General features: G+C 39.8%; 1 protein-coding gene across 21 annotated transcripts in view; it reads right to left on the reverse strand.

Annotated features, from left to right (window-relative positions):
• The window catches only part of Cadps2 (Ca2+-dependent activator protein for secretion 2), a 578,403-nt gene that overhangs the window by 506,329 nt on the left and 50,058 nt on the right, over positions 1-22,016 (reverse strand). The window lies entirely within an intron of this gene.

The following is a 22,016-nucleotide window of genomic DNA, read 5'->3' on the forward strand; positions in this document are numbered from 1 at the left end:
CTTTTTGTCTTATTGACGGTGTCTTTTGCCTTGCAGAAGCTTTGGAGTTTCATTAGGTCCCATTTGTCAATTCTCGATCTTACAGCACATGCCATTGCTGTTCTGTTCAGGAATTTTTCCCCTGTGCCCATATCTTCAAGGCTTTTCCCCACTTTCTCCTTTATAAGTTTCAGTGTCTCTGGTTTTATGTGAAGTTCTTTGATTCACTTAGATTTGACCTTAGTACAAGGAGATAAGTATGGATCGATTCGCATTCTTCTACATGATAACAACCAGTTGTGCCAGCACCAATTGTTGAAAATGCTGTCTTTCTTCCACTGGATGGTTTTAGCTCCCTTGTCGAAGATCAAGTGACCATAGGTGTGTGGGTTCATTTCTGGGTCTTCAATTCTATTACATTGGTCTACTTGTCTGTTTCTATACCAGTACCATGCAGTTTTTATCACAATTGCTCTGTAGTAAAGCTTTAGGTCAGGCATGGTGATTCCACCAGAGGTTCTTTTATCCTTGAGAAGACTTTTTGCTATCCTAGGTTTTTTGTTATTCCAGATGAATTTGCAGATTGCTCCTTCTAATTTGTTGAAGAATTGAGTTGGAATTTTGATGGGGATTGCATTGAATCTGTAGATTGCTTTTGGCAAGATAGCCATTTTTACAATGTTGATCCTGCCAATCCATGAGCATGGGAGATCTTTCCATCTTCTGAGATCTTCTTTAATTTCTTTCTTCAGAGATTTGAAGTTTTTATCATACAGATCTTTCACCTCCTTAGTTAGCGTTACGCCAAGATATTTTATACTATTTGTGACTATTGAGAAGGGTGTTGTTTCCCTAATTTCTTTCTCAGCCTGTTTATTCTTTGTATAGAGAAAGGCCATTGACTTGTTTGAGTTTATTTTATATCCAGCTACTTCACCGAAGCTGCTTATCAGGTTTAGAAGTTCTCTGGTAGAATTTTTAGGGTCACTTATATATACTATCATATCATCTGCAAAAAGTGATATTTTGACTTCCTCTTTTCCAATTTGTATCCCCTTGATCTCCTTTTGTTGTCGAATTGCTCTGGCTAATACTTCAAGTACTATGTTGAAAAGGTAGGGAGAAAGTGGGCAGCCTTGTCTAGTCCCTGATTTTAATGGGATTGCTTCCAGCTTCTCTCCATTTACTTTGATGTTGGCTACTGGTTTGCTGTAGATTGCTTTTATCATGTTTAGGTATGGGCCTTGAATTCCTGATCTTTCCAAAACTTTTATCATGAATGGGTGTTGAATCTTGTCAAATGCTTTTTCTGCATCTAACGAGATGATCATGTGGTTTTTGTCTTTGAGTTTGTTTATATAATGGATTACATTGATGGATTTTCGTATATTAAACCATCCCTGCATTCCTGGAATAAAACCTACTTGGTCAGGATGGATGATTGCTTTAATGTGTTCTTGGATTCGGGTAGCAAGAATTTTATTGAGGATATTTGCATCGATATTCATAAGAGAAATTGGTCTGAAATTCTCTATCTTTGTTGAATCTTTCTGTGGTTTAGGTATCAGAGTAATAGTGGCTTCATAAAATGAGTTGGGTAGAGTACCTTCTACTTCTATTTTGTGAAATATTTTGTGCAGAACTGGAATTAGATCTTCTTTGAAGGTCTGATAGAACTCTGCACTAAACCCGTCTGGTCCTGGGCTTTTTTTGGCTGGGAGACTATTAATAACTGCTTCTATTTCTTTAGGTGATATGAGACTGTTTAGATGGTCAACTTGATCCTGACTCAACTTTGGTACCTGGTATCTGTCCAGAAATTTGTCCATTTCGTCCAGGTTTTCCAGTTTTGTTGAGTATAACCTTTTGTAGAAGGATCTGATGGTGTTTTGGATTTCTTCAGGATCTGTTGTTATGTCTCCCTTTTCATTTCTGATTTTGTTAATTAGAATTTTGTCCCTGTGCCCTTTAGTAAGTCTAGCTAAGGGTTTATCTATCTTGTTGATTTTCTCAAAGAACCAACTCCTCGTTTGGTTAATTCTTTGAATAGTTCTTCTTGTTTCCACTTGGTTGATTTCACCCCTGAGTTTGATTATTTCCTGCCATCTACTCCTCTTGGGTGAATTTGCTTCCTTTTTTTCTAGGGCTTTTAGATGTGTTGTCAAGATGCTAGTATGTGCTCTCTCCCGTTTCTTCTTGGAGGCACTCAGAGCTATGAGTTTCCCTCTTAGAAATGCTTTCATTGTGTCCCATAGGTTTGGGTACGTTGTGGCTTCATTTTCATTAAACTCTAAAAAGTCTTTAATTTCTTTCTTTATTCCTTCCTTGACCAAGGTATCATTGAGAAGAGTGTTATACAGTTTCCACGTGAATGTTGGCTTTCCATTATTTATGTTGTTATTGAAGATCAGTCTTAGGCCATGGTGGTCTCATAGGATACATGGGACAATTTCAATATTTTTGTATCTGTTGAGGCCTGTTTTGTGACCAATTATATGGTCAATTTTGGAGAAGGTCCCGTGAGGTGCTGAGAAGAAGGTATATCCTTTTGTTTTAGGATAAAATGTTCTGTATATATCTGTTAGGTCCATTTGTTTCATAACTTCTGTTAGTTTTACTGTGTCCCTGTTTAGTTTCTGTTTCCACGATCTGTCCCTTGATGAAAGTGGTGTGTTGAAGTCTCCCACTATTATTGTGTGAGGTGCAATGTGTGCTTTGAGCTTTACTAAAATGTCTTTAATGAATGTGGCTGCCCTTGCATTTGGAGCGTAGATATTCAGAATTGAGAGTTCCTCTTGGAGGATTTTACCTTTGATGAGTATGAAGTGTCCCTCCTTGTCCTTTTTGATAACTTTGGGTTGGAAGTCGATTTTATCCGATATTAGAATGGCTACTCCAGCTTGTTTCTTCAGACCATTTGCTTGGAAAATTGTTTTCCAGCCTTTCACTCTGAGGTAGTGTCTGTCTCTTTCCCTAGATGGGTTTCCTGTAAGCAGCAGAATGTTGGGTCCTGTTTGTGTAGCCAGTCTGTTAGTCTATGTCTTTTTATTGGGGAATTGAGTCCATTAATATTAAGAGATATTAAAGAAAAGTAATTGTTGCTTCCTTTTATTTTTGTTGTTAGAGTTGGCATTCTGTTCTTGTGGCTGTCTTCTTTTTGGTTTGTTGAATGATTACTTTCTTGTTTGTTCTAGGGCGTGATTTCCGTCCTTGTATTGCTTCTTTTCTGTTATTATCCTTTGAAGGGCTGGATTCGTGGAAAGATATTGTGTGAATTTGGTTTTGTCATGGAATACTTTGGTTTCTCCATCTATGGTAATTGAGAGTTTGGCCGGGTATAGTAGCCTGGGCTGGCATTTGTGTTCTCTTAGTGTCTGTATAACATCTGTCCAGGCTCTTCTGGCTTTCATAGTCTCTGGTGAAAAGTCTGGTGTAATTCTGATAGGCCTTCCTTTATATGTTACTTGACCTTTCTCCCTTACTGCTTTTAATATTCTATCTTTATTTAGTGCATTTGTTGTTCTGATTATTATGTGTCGGGAGGAATTTCTTTTCTGGTCCAGTCTATTTGGAGTTCTGTAGGCTTCTTGTATGATCATGGGCATCTCTTTCTTTATGTTTGGGAAGTTTTCTTCAATTATTTTGTTGAAGATATTAGCTGGCCCTTTAAGTTGAAAATCTTCATTCTCATCAATTCCTATTATCCGTAGGTTTGGTCTTCTCACTGTGTCCTGGATTTCCTGGATGTTTTGAGTTAGGATCCTTTTGCATTTTGTATTTTCTTTGACTGTTGTGTCGATGTTCTCTATGGAATCTTCTGCACCTGAGATTCTCTCTTCCATTTCTTGTATTCTGTTGCTGATGCTCGCATCTATGGTTCCAGATCTCTTTCCTAGGGTTTCTATCTCCAGTGTTGCCTCGCTTTGGGTTTTCTTTACTGTGTCTACTTCCCTTTTTAGTTCTAGTATGGTTTTGTTCATTTCCATTACTTGTTTGGATGTGTTTTCCTGTTTTTCTTTAAGGACTTCTACCTGTTTGGCTGTGTTTTCCTGCTTTTCTTTAAGGGCCTGTAACTCTTTAGCAGTGCTCTCCTGTAATTCTTTAAGTGACTTATGAAAGTCCTTCTTGATGTCCTCTATCATCATCATAAAAAATGTTTTTAAATCTGGGTCTAGATTTTCGGTTGTGTTGGGGTGCCCAGGACTAGGTGGGGTGGGAGTGCTGCGTTCTGATGATGTTGAGTGGTCTTGATTTCTGTTAGTAGGATTCTTACGTTTGCCTTTCGCCATCTGGTAATCTCTGAAGCTAGCTGTTATAGTTGTCTCTGTTAAGAGCTTGTACTTCAGGTGACTCTGTTAGCCTCTATAAGCAGACCTGGGAGGGTAGCACTCTCCTTGGTTTCAGTGGGTAGAGTATTCTCTGCAGGAAAGCTCTCTTCTTGCAGGGAAGGTACCCAGATATCTGGTGTTCGAACCGGACTCCAGGCAGAAGTTGTGTTCCACTCACTAGAGGTCTTAGGATCCTGTGGGGAATCCTGTGTGGGCCCTTGTGGGTGTCAGGCGGCTCTGCTGGCAAGGAAGCCTGGGGCTTGAGTGGAGCGGAAGGGGCTTTTGTCCCGGGTCAGGCCCGGGCAGTCTGCTTCCCTATGTACCGCAGTCTCAGGTTCCGCGCGATTGGATTGGGGCAGGCGCTGTGTTCCACTCACCAGAGGTCTTAGGATCCCGTGGAGAATCCTGTGTGGGCCCTTGCGGGTGTCAGGCAACTCCGCTGGCCAGGAAGCCCGGGACTCAAGTCGGTCTTCATCATTCCTAAGCTTCTTCTGACCCTGCCTCTAAGATGCAGATCAACACCTGCACTTATGTGTTTTCTTCTCTTCCCACGCCCAATAAAACATAACTTAGAGCAAAATTACGAAAAGGAACAAACACTTTAATTTTCTATACAAGCTCAGTTTTAGGTTTAATTATATGAACAACTTACCATAATTATATTGTTTAATTACGCTAATTTATAATAATTGCATAAGAGTCTTTTGGATGAAATGTTATTTTGAAATCACATAAACTGATCATTTCAAACTGCTGAGTACCACAGATGGAATGTTTATTGTTCCCCAGTCAAAGCCACTCGGAACCAATGTCACTTGCACATTACCTTATGCAGACTCTCTCCAGTACAGAGACGCTTATGGAAACCGAACTCTATCAAGATGGATTTAAGAAAATTGCTGTCAATGGGGAGAGGCTGCAGAAAGGCACCTCAGGCCAAGAAGAGGGAGTGATTCTGAAGAGCAGCCTCACTGCCACACTGCTCTCCATGGCATAATCTCCTAGCATCATCCTTGCTATAGCATAGAAAGAGACAAGAATGGATATTAGGATTTTTTTCCTTGATGAACGTGTGATTTTGAAAACTACACATGAAAGTGAAGACAAAGTAACACTCCTACCAAAAACCTATTTGCAATTAATAAATGCTCAGCTCTCTCAAATGGAGTGGCATCTAGTATGTCAAATACACTCCAGAGCAGGCCACATTCCTACGAGTAGTGGGCCAACACAAAATAGACACTGTGTATTTTGTATGTTCCATTCCCCTTTGGTTTATGTTTGCCTTTTTCATTTGTTTTGATTTTTATGGCTGTTTTTGAGAGACAGAACATGAAGCTGATTTAGAAAGGTAAGAAGGATCTGGGATGAGTTATGAAAGGGAAAAGAGTACAATAAATATTATATGAAATTTTTTTGGAATTAGAAAAGGAGCAAGGCAGTTCCCATTCTGCAGAAACCACAAACTGTGAGAGAGAAACCATATATCCCAACAGAGAGGCAAGGTTCACCATCAGAAATCATTTTTTGTTCTTGTTCATAAAGACAGGGACTGGTCTAGGGAGGCTAAGTGATGTAAAGTGGTTTTAAAAGTGAATAAAAATACATGGACCAAGAATAGCTGTCCCCTAAAAAACTGTGTATACCAAAATTAACATTAGTTTAAAAGTATCTTTCCTTAAATTAAATGTGTCCCACCAAAATGAGACAAAAGTGGAGTCTGAGTTAAATATTTATTAAAGTTCTGTCTTTAAATTCTATTTACTGTTCATGCTTGATTTTATGATGGTTTTGAAAATACTTAATAAATACATATGTAGGAACCTGGGCAAAACCAGTCATATTGCACTCACTTTATGACCAAATAAACTGAGGATGAGGAAAAAATTAGTGCCTTGGCAGCATACAGACTGCTACTATTCAACTATTCTGATTCCTATCTGATGTCTAGATAAGATCTTTGAAAAAGAAGAAGAAGGAAAAAGGAGAAGAAGGAAGGAAGGAAGGAAGGAAGGAAGGAAGAGGAGGAAGGAAGGGAGGGAGGGGGAGGAAGGGAGGGAGGGAGGAAGGAAGGAAAGAAGGAAGAGAAAGAAGAGAAAGAGGAGAAATAAAATCAAATCTAGATCAATAAGCAAAATGCTACGGAAGTAAAACATATTCAGTCAAGGCAAGCCACTAACACAATAATTATGACATTTTTCTTCTCCCTGTGATAAGGCTGAGAGGAAACTGATGTGAATTCTTGGAAACATCAAAAGAGTCACTGAAGGATGCATCCTGACCTCGCCATTAAAACTGTGAACAGTGTAGGAACACACAGGGTCACCAAGCTGTGGGTCCCACAAGCTAAGGATGTTCTCATATATTTAAGTGGTTGAAAAGACATGAAAAGAATGCTGTTCCTTTCCTGTCGTGGAAATTGCGTAACACTTTTCTGTCCCTTACAAAAGCTGACTGGATCCCAACTGGACCCATCATTTGTATCTTTATTTTCCTATCCACAAAGGCAGAACTGAAGTAACCTAACAGAGATTACCATGAAGCAAAAATTATTTGGTTTACACTTGGCACAGAAAATGTCTACTGACCTATTCTCACATGACACATATACATCAAATACATGTTTTCAGTCTATGGTTTTAAAACAACAGCATTCATTATTATTTTTGTTCTAAATGAAAATATGACGCTAACCATATATAATACAGTGCAGTGCTGGGGTTGGGATATACAGAGAGGAAAGAAATAAAACTACTAAAGGATAAACACTGTGTAGAATATTTCAATAATGTATCTTTCTCGTGAATGGAAGGGATGATATATACAAGTGAGCAGAAAGTACATTGTCCAAGGAAATACGGATAAACCAAAAGCCATTAGTGTGGTGACATATAGGACTGGAAATGTACAAGAGAGTGGAGACAGTGTTTTTTCATGGCTACTTTTAATTCAACTTGACGTAAGCTAGAGTAATCTAAAATCCTCAATTGAAATGCCGGGGCCTAGCAAACACAGAAGTGGATGCTCACAGTCAGCTAATGGATGGATCACAGGGCTCCCAATGGAGGAGCTAGAGAAAGTACCCAAGGAGCTAAAGGGATCTGCAACCCTATAGGTGGAACAACAATATGAACTAAGCAGTACCCCGGAGCTCTTGACTCTAGCTGCATATGTATCAGAAGATGGCCTAGTCGGCCATCACTGGAAAGAGAGGCCCATTGGACACGCAAACTTTATATGCCCCAGTACAGGGGAACGCCAGGGCCAAAAAGGGGGAGTGGGTGGGTAGGGGAGTGGGGGTGGGTGGGTATGGGGGACTTTTGGTATAGCATTGGAAATGTAAACGAGCTAAATACCTAATAAAAAATGGAAAAAAAAAAAAAAAGAAAATGTCTCGTAAGATCCAGATGTGTGGGCTTTGTTCTTAATCAGTGGTTGATGGGCCAGGGCACAGACCATTAGGGCGGTGTCAAACCTGACCTGATTGTTCTGGGTTCTATTAAAAAGCAGGCTGAGCAAGTGAGTAACCAGCACTCCTCCGTGGCCTCTGCGTCAGCGCCTGCCTCCAAGTTCCTGCCATCACTTCTTTTGATTCTGATCTGCTATGTGGAACTGTGAGTGAAATAAACCTTTTCCTCTCCAATTTTCTGTTGGTCACGGGGCTTCATTACAGCAATAATTACCCTAAGGTGATATTGTATGAAAATTTCACTGAATATATAAAATCTTTTCTTTAGAGTGTGGATGTTGGAATAATGTTTTTCTTTGGGTTCTTTTACTGATTTTAATGGAAATTTCTACTGTAATAATTGCAGTCCCATGCAGATATAAGAGAGAGACATTGCTAGTTTGTTCCAATGTCAATCCTTCGCAAAACTATACTACTTCAATCAGTGTGTTTACACTGATGTAATCTACCTATTTTATTCACTCACCCTCCCTCACCTCCAGTCCAAGAGGCTACTTCTGTCTCCCCACCAGGCTCTAATAAAGTTCTCACCTCCTGTGTCAGTAAAGAAAGGGGAACCAGACTCTACCTCTATACAGTTGTAGGAGGAACAGCACAGGGGGCCACACAGCCACAAAGGCATCTCCTGCAGGAGGATCTAATTGAGGACTGCCTGAAAGACCAAGGATTGCTGACACAGACAATGCCAGCCAATTGGGATCTGCTGTTTAGAAGATGTGCTTTGCTGGGACCAATGGGGTGCAGGAGGAGGGTATTAAAGGAGCTTCTCACCTGCTCAAGGAGTCTGTGCCTCTGATTCAGTGTCACCTCACTTCCATCCCCCAAGGGCAAATAGGGCTAGGCACAAGTAGGGAGGTCCAGGGCACAGGCAGCATACAGTGTGAAATGTTTACAGTGTGTCAGTGAACTGACACAATTCCAGTCCCAACCGAATGGTGGCAGAGGAGGCCTGATGGAAGCTGTAGCCTTTACCATGCCCTTCTGGTGACACAGTAGGGAACAACAGGTAGCATACCTAGTGCTGCCCAGCAGCCACACAGAGCCCCACCCATATGGCACTGATGCTGAGTGCAGAGCCTGGGCTTGTATCTGGGGATAATAAAACAATGTTCTCCTTTCTTCTGAACACACACACACACACACAGACAGACAGACAGACAAAGAGACAGAGAGACAAACATACACACACACTGACAGACACACAGAGAGAGAAAGACAGACACACAGAGAGAGAGACAGACACAGAGACAGACAGACAGACAGACAGACACAGAGAAAGACACAGACAGAGACAGAGAGATCTCCATCCACATCATTTAAATAATCCAGGATCACAGACTATCAGCATATCAGAACAGAACAGGAAAACATCTAAGTTTCTTTTTTTTTTTCCTTTTTTCTTTTTCATTAGGTATTTTCCTCATTTACATTTCCCATGCTATCCCAAAAGTCCCTATAACCTCCCCCCACACCACTCCCCTACGCACCCATTCCCACTTTTTGGCCCTGGCATTCCCCTGTACTGGCGCATATAAAGTTTGCAAGTCCAATGGGCCTCTCTTTCCAGTGATGGCCGACTAGGCCATCTTTTGATACATATGCAGCTAAAGACAAGAGCTCCGGGGTACTGGTTAGTTCATAATGTTGTTCCACCTATAGGATTGCAGTTCCCTTTAGCTCCTTGGGTATTTTCTCTAGCTCCTCCATTGGAGGTCCTGTGATCCATCCAATAACTGACTGTGAGCATCCACTTCTGTGTTTGCTAGGCCCTGGCATAGTCTCCTTAGAGACAGCTATATCAGGGTCCTATCAGCAAAATCTTGCTAGTGTATGCAATGGTGTCAGTGTTTGGAGGCTGATTATGGGATGGATCTCTGGATATGGCAGTCACTAGATGGTCCATCCTTTTGTCTCAGCTCCAAACTTTGTCTCTGTAACTCCTTCCATGGGTGGTTTGTTCCCAATTCTAAGAAGGGGCAAAGAGTCCACACTTGGGTCTTGCTTCTTGAGTTTCATGTGTTTTGCAAATTGTAACTTATATATTGGGTATTCTGGGTTTCTGGGCTAATATCCACTTATCAGTGAGTACATATCATTTGAGTTCTTTTGTGATTGGGTTACCTCACTCAGGATAATGCCCTCCAGGTCCAACCATTTGCCTAGGAATTTCATAAATTCATTCTTTTTAATAGCTGAGTAGTACTCCATTGTGTAAATGTACCACATTTTCTGTATCCATTCCTCTGTTGAGGGGCATCTGGGTTCTTTCCAGCTTCTGGCTATTATAAATAAGGCTGCTAAGAACATACAGCTTCTGGCTATTATAAATAAGGCTGCTAAGAACATAGTGGAGCATGTTTCTTTCTTACTAGTTGGAACATCGTCTGGATATATGCCCAGGAGCGGTATTTCGGGATCCTCCGGTAGTACCATGTCCAATTTTCTGAGAAACCGCCAGACTGATTTCCAGAGTGGTTGTACAAGCTTGCAATCCCACCAACAATGGAGGAGTGTTCCTCTTTCTCCACATCCTCGCCAGCATCTGCTGTCACCTGAATTTTTGATCTTAGCCATTCTGACTGGTGTGAGGTGGAATCTCAGGGTTGTTTTGATTTGCATTTCTCTGATGATTAAGGATGCTGAAAATTTTTTCAGGTGTTTCTCAGTCATTCGGTATTCCTCAGGTGAGAATTCTTTGTTTAGCTCTGAGCCCCATTTTTAAATGGGGTTATTTGATCTTCTGGAGTCCACCTTTTTGAGTTCTTTATATATATTGGATATTAGTCCTCTATCTGATTTAGGATAGGTAAAGATCCTTTCCCAATCTGTTGGTGGCCTTTTTGTCTTATTGACGGTGTCTTTTGCCTTGCAGAAGCTTTGCAATTTTATGAGGTCCCATTTGTCAATTCTCGATCTTACAGCACAAGCCATTGCATTTCAAAAGAGACACTATACACATGGAAATGGCAGATATATCAGATCTCTTATATTTTGAAGCTATTAATTATAAAATTATGCTTGAAGGACCAAGTATTAATATGACTTGAGCTAATGAAAACGGATACAAAGGATATAAAATTACTAAAAGTTCATAGTTGAAGTATATAATAAAAATATTTAAAATTTTAGTGTTTGAGGCTCAACGGCAGAATAGCTGGAACAAGATGAAGAAAAATACCAGTAAATTGGAAAGCAAAATATTGGTGGTGGAAGTAACTGAGAAAAATAAACACGGTCTTGGAGACTTGAGGAATTATCACAAATAACCTCTACTTTATGTCACTAGAATCACAGAATGAAATAGCAGAATGTGTCTGAATGACACATAAACCTATCGATTCAAGAAGGCAAGACATTTCAAAGTTTAAGTCTGTTTCAAGACACATCATCACTAAAACTCTGAATTCTAAAGATAAGACAAAAATTTCGGAGAGTAGATCAAAAAAATAGCGATATGAAATTTAAAGTAGTGGTAAGTTTCCTCAGAAACCATAAGAGCTAGAAGTTAAGTAGCAAAAGTAATTTAAGGGTGGTCAATCGACAATCTTATATCTATCAAAACACCCTTCAGGAAATAAGAGGGAAATCAATACATCCTCAGATAATAAGAGAAAGCTGAGAGAACTTTTGCCAGTAAATTTACTCTAAAAGAAGGCTTAAGTGAGTTTTCCAATAAGAAAGATGACTTAAAAGAAGAAGAAAAGCAAATCAAAGCAGCAGCAGCTGAGAAAAAGAGGGGGAAAGACAGACCCAAGCCACCACAGTGCTCTGCAGATGAGGAAAATGCTCCTCTTTCCTTCTTTTCTTGAGTTTGTAAATGACATTTAGTAGCTGAACAAAACATAACACGCTCTTGTGTCGATCTAGGAGGGAGAGGGAATAACCTAAGGGGGGAGGGAGATGTTTCTATATTGTGTGCCAACTGTGAAAGCACCGAACCAATAGTAAACTGTGATAAACTACACATACTTCAGTAATATTTAGAATAACCTCAGAAAGAGAAAAACTACAGGCGAATGAAATGAAATGTTGAAATACATCTGAACAACCCACAGAAGAGCAACTAAAAGAAAACATAAATGAAAGAAAATGTCAGCCACAAAGTAAGCTAATAACTTAAATCCGAACATCATCAAGAGGTACGTCAGTGGGCTAAATATTCTAATTAGAGACAAGTCCACTGAAGTTAAAAATGTTTCAGTCATATGCTGCTTACAGAAACTCACCTCAAATACATAATGACACAGGCAAACTGAAGCTAAATGTACGGAAGAGGACACATCGTGCAAACATTAATCAAAGTCAAGCAGGATTGACAATGTCCCAGATAAGTCAGACTTCACAGCAAGGAGGGTTAGTGGAGATAAATAGTACTGACATTACATAATATGTGGAGCCAATTCACCCACAGAGAGATAACCAACATTCATAGGTACACAAATACAGCTGCAAACGTATGGATTCAAACTCCTCAAACTGAAAACATAATATATATAATTACAGCTGGTGGCTCTAACGCCCTCTAAACAGTTACCAGATTAAGGCAGAGAAAAATAAAGCTTCGATTACCACGATAGCCATGTCAAACAAAAACAGTACCAAAGAATCTACACGGGACTATCTTCCACATAATATAAACAAATGGAAATCAACAGTGCATCAGATTTCTGTTGATTAAGAGGGGGTGAAGTTACCACTAAGTCCAGCTATAATATCAGATGTTGACCTGTGCTGTTGCATTCCGTAGCACTGAGGATAGTCAGTAGTAACACCCCAGGCTATCTCTACCAAGGCCCCCATTCCCTGTCTGTTCGTTCCACTTTTGCTTCATTTGGAGGCTCTGCAGTTTGACATGTAGACAGGTGTCCAGAATCCCGTGTCTCTGGTGCAGTTGCCCTGTCATTATTATGAATTGTCCTTGTTGCTAATAATTTTCTTTGCTCGAACTCTAAACGGTCAAATATTGATAGAGCCATTCCTGTCTTTGATTAATATTTGTGTGGCATAATTTCTTTCAACCTTTTATTTTGAACTCATCTATGTCATTAGATTAGAAATGAGTTTCTCGACGCAGTTATAATTGGTACTCCGCAGTCTCTCTACTTTGTGTGGAATATTTGGAACACTTCTTTTCAAGGAGGCCATTACAAGATACTACTTAAATGATTAAATCATTTATGACTTAAATGCTGCTTCTTGTTGTTTGTCTGCTTACTTCTTCTCGCTCCCATTCCTCAATTTCTCTTTTACATTTTTTGCTTCAGGTTATCAGTCTGTTTGTATAGAACCGATCTTAGCCTCTTAAAGAACCCTCAATATAGTTTGTATGTGTGTGTGTATATATATATATATATATATATATATATATATATACATATATACATATATATATGTATATATTGCTCTAGTTTCTCAGAGTATTTCATACACATGGGTATATGAGTACATCTATGATTTATAATAGTCTGCTAATACAAGCACAGTAACACCTTCAGGGGAACATGGAAACTTTTTTTTCATCCAGTTCCCTTTGCCTCCTCGATTTTCAAGTATCCTTTTTACAGTGTTATATGTGGCATCTGATTTTTGTTACAACCATTGAGCATCACGTATGAACGTAGTGAAGAGGTGCTTATCCTATGCCCTCTTCTCTGAGTTCTATTGCTCTGATTCCCCAAATGCCTTCTTTTACCATTTCCTTACAGTTTACAAACTTTATCCAACATAAGAACTAGTGACTATCATAAGGAGTTGGTTTATTTGTTTGTTTGTTTTTTCCATGTTAAGAGTGTTTTTACTTTTTTTCCTGAGTGACAATATTACTGATCCATAACTTGCTGTGGGTAGTTCTCTTGTTTTAGTGGCTAAAACAATCGTAAGTTGCAAACTAATAGAAGGTCCCCGTTGTTTTGCTGAATACTTGGAGGCCACAGGACACCTTTGCTACTGTGATGTCCCAAGAAACCTTCTTACTTTCCTGAAGGTTTCAGCTGGGTGTTCTCCTATGCCAGTGATCCTGAACGGAAATGTAAAAATGCCAAATAATTCAAACTCAACACTTTTTTTTAAGTTTCTTCATTCTTAAACCAACTGTCTGTTGAAATTAAAGTCAGAAGACATGACAGCACTGATGGGATAAATGGGTCAACACGAGCGACGTGAACTGTATACACCCCCTCAGTCATCAGAGAGCATGGTCCTCTCCCAGCATGATCAATTAAGATAATTATTAAGATTAATTAGTGTTAGTGATTCAAATCATTTCTTTTTTTTAAATTATATATTTTCTTTATTTACATTTCAAATGTTACCCCTTTTTCTGTTTTCCCCTCCGAAAACCCCCTATCCCTGCCTCTTCCCCACCCGCCCCTGCTCACCGACCCACCCACTCCTGCTTCCTAGCCCTGGCATTCCCCTACACTGGGGCATAGAGCCTTCACAGGACCAAGGGCCTCTCCTCCCATTGATGACAGACTAGGCCAGCCTCTGCTACATATGCAGCTGGAGCCATGAGTCCCACCATGTGTACTCTTTGGTTGGTGGCTTAGTCCCAGGGAACTCTGGGGGATACTGGTTAGCTCATATTGTTGTTCCTGCTGTGGGGTTTCAAACCCTTCAGATATTTCCAGAGTGGTTGTACCAGCTTGCACTCCCACCACAATGGAGGAGTGTTCTTCTTGCTCCACATCCTCACCAACATCTGCTGTCACCTGAATTTTTAAACTTAGCCATTCTGACTGGTGTAAGGTAGAATCTCAGGGTTGTTTTGATTTGCATTTTCCTGATGACTATGCATGTTGAACATTTCTTTAGGTGCTTCCCAGCCATTTGGTACTTATCAGTTGAGAATTCTTTGTTTAGCTCTGTACCCTTGAATCTTCGAAAATTGAAGATTCAAATCATTTCTAATATGATCCAGTTTTTCCATCAGCACTGGAATAGAGAATACATGACCATGACTTATAAACTATTTCTTTGTTACACAGGAATATATGAAACAATATATCAATTTTGTTTATGTTTCACCCCTGACAATGAGAAAGAATGCATCATTCAACCATCCTTTCAAATTCCTACCCTTACTTATCCATACATATTTTAAAAATCAACTGTTTAAGTATATCGTATAATGGAAAAATAAGAGAGATGAATGCCAAAATGAGCCTGCCATAGAGTCAGAAACCTTTCTTTTATGTCATGTTACATAAAAAAAAAAAATGGCATGACATAAATTTCGTAGGAAAATCTTACAATGTAGTTCTACAGTCCTGTAGTCTCACTTCTCACCCAGTCAACTTTAAGTCATCAGTTTCTATTATTTTATAAACTCAATGCACTTAAAAATCACTGTAAAAGTTAACAGAGTTTTAAGTTAACTATGAACCCCCCCCAAATAAAGGAGAAACCTGTCCATTTTTAAAGTTGTCTTTCAAAGTTCTCACATTTGCAATATTGCTCTATAAGGCCCCAAAATAGCTTTTTATATCAAAAGGTAACAATCAAAAAACACACATTCACTTAGGACAAATTATAGTTCACTTAAGCCACACTTACTCAAAAGACACATGACAGTCATGTTTCCAAATACTGTAATGATGTAATAAGAGGGGAAGGAAAATCCAAGCAGTGGTGGTGCACACCATTAATCCCCAAATTTGGGAGGCAGAGGCAGGCAGATCTCTGAGTTCAAGGCCAGCACGGTCTACAGAGTGAGTTCCAGGACAGTCAGGGCTACACAGAGAAACCCTGTCTCGACTCTGCCCCCACCCACCACCTAACAAAGAGACAAGGCAGTGATATATTCATAGCTATGTCTTGATTATCATTCAAGATCACTTCACTATCAGTGATGGGGGCACCATCATCCCCTCAAGATGAGAAATGTATATTACACAAATGTGTTTCTTAGCACGCTCACTGTGATGGACCTAGCAAAGGGCAGAACCACCCCTGAAACCCAGGCAGTTTGTTTCCAGGGTCTCTGATCTTACTCAAACACTATACTGCAGAGAAATTTCACCCTAGAGAAATCAGTGAAGCAGTACATGCCTCCTGCAAGATATAAAGGCAGAATAAATACAGAATTCATAGAACTCCATTTCACATGAAATAAGCACAGACTAATGGTGGTATCCCTGAAAGTGGTGCCTCAGAATCAGGAGATGGCTTACACTGTTAGAGTCCACAGTTTATATCTAAAAGAAAATCTCACTGACCCTAAAAGGTTTACAGAGAAGTAAAATAATCCTACACGACAATACGCAGAGATTTTAAGGTAACCACACAGTAAGGGTATAAATAAACTAAGAAGCAAAGTACCTGCAACATACCCAGCGTGTGAGCAATGGATACTGCTCATGAATCTGCCTTTTCAACTTGTAATAACTGAAACAACTGTATCATGACCCTGGGGGATCTTAAATCTGCCACTGAGAAGTTTACTCAGAAAACAAATAAAATAAAAATGTTAATTAGATAGCAAAAAAATAAGTTAGGCTATAAAAATAAAAGGTTAATGCCACTGTACTTGATTTCCCAAAAATCATTTGACATTTTTCATTTATAGATCCAAGCTACAAATCATGAAACCCAAAAGAAAATACTCATAAACATATCACCAGTAAAGAAAGCAAGCCAACTTTTGCTCAGAAACCCTTACGATAAATAAATAGAAGCAGAGGTCTTTAAGACTTTCATGGCAACAGGAGAGCACTGAGGAGAGCAAGCCTACTTTTCACTCAATGAAACTTAGGATAAAGAGAAGTAGAGGGTTTAAATAGGGTTTAAATAGCAACGGAAAGAGTGGTGTAATACCATGAAGCTTTCTATATAATAGAAGACTTAAAGTTCAAAGCACTACTATTAGGCTACTCAGAAAGAAACTTTGAAGATGTGTTAAGAGAAATACCTCTATGTAGGGGCAGAGGAGATGCCTCCATAGGTAAATTCCCTGCCTCAAACAAGAAAAGCCCAGTTCAGATCCCAGCAGGCATGCAACAGCCAGGTGTTACCAAACTTCTCTGACAGCAGAGATGGGAGGCAGAGTTAGGTGGATCCCCGAGCTCAGTGACCAGCCAAACTAGCCCACATCTGAGCTCCAAATTCAGTGAGAGATCCTGGCTCAGAAAATAAGGGAGGGAGGGAGGGAGAGCAGGAGGGAGGGCAGAAAGGAGGAAAAAAAATGGAGGGACTGCAGGAGGAAGGAAAGGAGGGAGGGAGAGAGGGAGAGCAAGAGCTAGAAAGGAGGGAGGGAGGGTTATCAGAGAAAGTGTTTTGTTTGGGCCTCCCAGACCTCTGGACCTTACAGTCTTTCTGCTGCATCTCTCCCATGATGGAGCCTAAGCCTCGGGGAGAGAGTGTGATGTAGTTTGTATTTTTGGTTAAGCACACCATTGACTCTCTCTGTACTTGGACCAGTGTTGAGCTTCTGCACTGACCTTCATCCGGCACACAGAGTCTGTCTCATGAGCTCTGAGAGCGGTAGTCATCTATGAGGCAGATACAGGACATAAATACAGGGCAGCTTAATACTGTGTCCACTTAGCAGACAGTAGTGCTTACTGCTGGCGTCTGGGAGCTCTTGCACCAGGGGTGGTGGTCAGATTTACACTGCGAGGCAGACGTGTGTTTTTGCACCTAGGGACTGTCTTTTCCACCTTCTTAACAGGAAACACATGTCAAACCACATTTTCGTGTTCATGTTCTCAATGAAGAAATGTGTCCTTGAGTAAACTGCCTTTTGGGGAAGCCAAGAACATCATTCTTAGTGGGAAAACTACTTACTTGCAGAGAAGTAGGGATTTGGGTGGGTCTTCTTTCTTAGCTTTCACTATTTTATGATGGTGTTCTTTGGTTATCACGTCTTCCCAGTGATGAATTTAATTGCTTCCCTTTCTACGAAGTATTTTAGTATGCGTTCATTTGTATATGTAAGGTCTTCTTTAGTCGTTGCCTTTAATGTAATTCTACTGTCTTTCCCCATAGGTATACCCAGTGGATCTCTCCCAGAACAGTTAGGGGAGGTCTACTGACATTTTACCTCCATTTAATGCAAATGGAAGAGGACTCTGGAGTCTGCATTGACTTTTGGACAGGACAGTTACATAGTTTTAAACCATATGTATGCCACAACAGTTTTCTTCAACAGTTCACACAAGTGGGGGGCCACCTTCAAGATCAAATGTCTGAGTGACCCAGAATGGTGGAGAGGGAGCTCAATAAGGAAAGACTGAACCAGAGCAAGGCAAGACCAGCTGGACAAACCCCAGTCTGCATCCCCCTGCAGGTCTGCTGTCAAAATGGCCTTCAGAGTTCCAACTCAGTTATTTGTTGGAAGTACGCTATATGCTTTTTGATTTTTATTTTATACAAGATTACAATTCAGGTATTTCATGAGTCATAGAAGAGACTTTGAACTTTGGGCCTTTCAACAAGTTTGGGACTTTTATAGAGTATAAGGGCTTTTGAAATTGAACTAAATGTATTTTGCATCATTATATAGTTACAAGGTTCTGGGTGCAGGGGGGCAGATTTCTAAGTGATCATTCTGGACTCTTTGTAAGTTCATACTTTTAGGAATTATACTTACTGTTAGGCATGTGCGTGATTCTTTTGTATACTTCTTAGTATTTATGTACCTTCAATATTTTCATATTTTACAAATGACTTAAATTTCAAAAACTTTGTTTTCCCCATCAAAGTATTATTGATAGGAAAGTAACTTTCTGATGGTTTGAGGGGAATTACATAATTTTTTTCAAAATTCTCATTCATAGGTTTAGATTACATACGGTAACTCTTTTGTCCATATATGCTTGACATACATACTTACTAGGCAATTTTGAATTATTTTGTCTGAATAATATATGTATATATGTATTTGAATGTATCTATTCACAGAAAGGAGACTATCTCTTATAGCATGATTTATGTTACATCTTTATTTTCAAATCAGAATGAGACTATTCACCTCTTCCTTTTGGTGCAGTAAGATGGTTTTTCTTTTACAGTAATTTGGCATTTCTCTTTTCATAGATTTTCATTAATTTTGAAAGGAGAAAGCTTCCATAACTCATTACAACTTCCAGTCGGTGGCTTTGATATTAGAGTTGGCACTCTGGGAGAGCTTGCTACTTGTGCTTTTTCTCCACGGGGTACCCTCTGCTAACCTGCTCTGTTAGCTCTTCCAGGAGAGAGGGATCTATGATCTTCTGCAGAACTGACTTAGTGTAGCAATGATGTGCTTCTTCACAAGTTCAGGGTTTGGCCTCTGCTGAGATGAAAAGCAGGAAGTAGGTTTCATGTGATTGAAATTTTGTGGCAGTGATTATAGTGACTTAATATAAAACAGCTATACTGTCTTTCACGCTGATGAATTACTGAAACATTTCCCCATTTTTCTATCTCTCAGGTCGTTTAAAAACATTTTATTTATTTTATTTTTTTAAAGAAATTGTGTGTGTTGGGGGGAAGGTATTGAGCACGTGACTGCAGTTCCTGCAGAGATCAGCAGAGGCACTGGATGCCCCAGAGCTGGAGTGTCAGGAGGCTCTGAGACACCTGAGATGGATCCTGGGAACCAAACTCATGTCCTCTGGAGGGGCAGCAGGCACTCCTAATGCCTCTCCATCTCTTTGTCCCTCTCAGGTCCCATTTACCTCAAAACTGGATGCTAATGGTCTGCCATTGAACTACCGATGTGATAAGTTAGAATGAAAGTTTGTAAGTGAAGACACCGTTTTAGAAGACTGGGGTGTTTTTCAAACCACCCATCTTTTCAGGATACAAATGACATGGGGTTATATTTTTATTAAGAGAAGGGGGAAAGAAAATCAGTACATGGTAAGGACAAAATGCTGTGTTTTTGAAGTCAGGATTTAATAAGAACTAAGTTGCTGAGAGATTGCTTAAGGGTGAGGTGTTGCATTTTTTCTCTTTCTCTTTCTCTTTCTCTTTCTTTCTCTTTCTCTCTCTCTCTCTCTCTCTCTCTCTCTCTCTCTCTCTCTCTCTCTCTTTCTCTTTTCCTTCTCTTTCTATTAAGACAAAAGAGGAGTTTGGTATTCAGAGTTTGAGCAAAGGGAGATTTTCCAACTCAGAGCGCTCTCTCTCTCTCTCTCTCTCTCTCTCTCTCTCTCTCTCTCTCTCTCTCTCGGGAAGACACAAAGTTAGGAGGGTGTGGGGAGGTACGGGGCGAATCTCAGAGGAGTAAGGATAAGGAAGGGGAGGTGAATGAGATCAAACTACATTGTATTAAATGTTCAAAGAATTAATGAAAATATATTTAAAAGGTAAAACTTAAGCAAGAAGGAAAAGGTAAGATTACTATCCTTATACAATTATAGCAATTTCTGTATTTCCTTACAGACTTTGTTCTGTCCATAAGTTTTATTTTTTGTTTCCTAGTATAATAAACTGAGATATGCTGATTTTAATTTTTCCCATACAATATATTTTAATCATGTTTTAACTTCTGCCAGCTCCTCCTAGATTCCTCTCACCTTCCTACCTATCCAACGAGCAATAAGATGTTTAAATACTTTATTATCAATGTCTTAAGTTACTGTCTATTATCTATTCCTGTGATTTAAAAGAAAATGTTCAAGAACAATCTGTGGAGGAAAGGATTTATTAGGCTTCCATCTTCTGAGGAAGTCAAGACAGGTTCTCAAGGCAGGAACCTGTAGGCAGGAAATGAAGCAGAGCCATGAAGCTGCTTATTGGCTTGTTCTACATTGCTTACTCCTTATGCTTTCTTTAACAACACAGAAACACCACCATCCCAGAGCTATCACTGCCCACAGTGCATAATGCCCTCCCATACCAATTATCAATTGTCCAACAGACATGCTCACAACAGACATGCTTCAACAACGCTCTCTCTTTCCAGAAATCTCTAGCTTGTGTCTTCAAGTTGACAAAAATCTCTAACAAGTGAGTTATATAAAAAGTAAATAATTTTGCTTAATTTATATATGATTTCTTTTTATATGAATTGCCATAAAATTAATTTAAATATCACCTATTGAAAACTTATAGACAAAAAGTCACATGCCACAAGGAATAGGAGGATATCCAAGAACCAGAGCTAATAGGCAGATTTGGCTAAGGTGCAGGCAGGTGTGTGCCCTGGAAGACAGATAGGCACTGGCTCAGAGGCAGCATCAACAGCAAACAAGGTGGTGGGAGGTGGTGGGAGGTGGTGGGAGGGGAAATGCGGGGCACAGAAAACAGCTAAGAAACGAAAGCCTAACCTGAATTACTCTGGATAAAGAGCTGATAAAGAAACTTGATAGAGAAACCAGTGTAAAGAAACTGTGACATCATCACAAGGGGAAAAAAGTAGAGCAAAGCAAAACAACAAAAGCAGGGTACTATCAAGTCACTAAGAACATAAGATAGAATGGAATTAACAAAAATTGGCAAGGATACAGTTTCAAGAGCCTAGAGAGTACGGTCTGGTGGAGCTGGAAAATGCCCTTGGATCTGGTGGTGAGGCCACTCAATGCTTCTCTAACTGGACAGGACGGTTAGAGTTAGAGATTAAGCAGTTAACCTCTTCTACAAAGTACTCGTACAATGCTGAGTTTCCCATCAGAAAGCATGGCAATGTGCAAGGTAAAAATCCCCCCCAAATCAAGTGAGTGTTTAAGGTGGATGTCTGGCTCAATGTCAAGGTGGCAAAAGAATGAACCATGAACCTGCTGGGGAAGTAGTCAGAACAAGGAGTCTGAGTATTAAAAGCATGCAAGGCATGCAGAGAGACTACTGGTGAGTGACACAATACAAGGATATGGCTGGAAATTGGGTGATGGAATCACTGCCCAGACTCTGGCTTTGTGGCTCAGTGAGTGGACAACTCCCAGCCTGAAGAGAAGAATGAAAACCTACCTGGACAGAGAGCTTATCCACAGAAGAACATAAATGGATGGACAACGCTGTTGCTACAGTGCCTTCTATTTGACAGCCATGGTGCTGAGGAACTTCAGTCAACACCATTGGCTAGGTTTGTCGTGAAACCTACAGTGGAATTTAAGGGCTGGGCTCAAAGGAACACATAATCAACAGACAAGAGCACTATCCCACTATTTGAGAGTGTCCACATTACCACACATGATTATAGTAAAGATACAAAGACTTCATTTTGTCAACTAGGAGAATAAACAGATACAAGTGCACCTACATATACCTGTGATAAATAACAAGCATGTCTTATGCTCAAAATACAAACAGAGCCCCCTAGA

This window comes from Mus musculus, chromosome 6 (assembly GCF_000001635.26).
Source record: "Mus musculus strain C57BL/6J chromosome 6, GRCm38.p6 C57BL/6J".
NCBI lineage: Eukaryota > Metazoa > Chordata > Mammalia > Rodentia > Muridae > Mus > Mus musculus.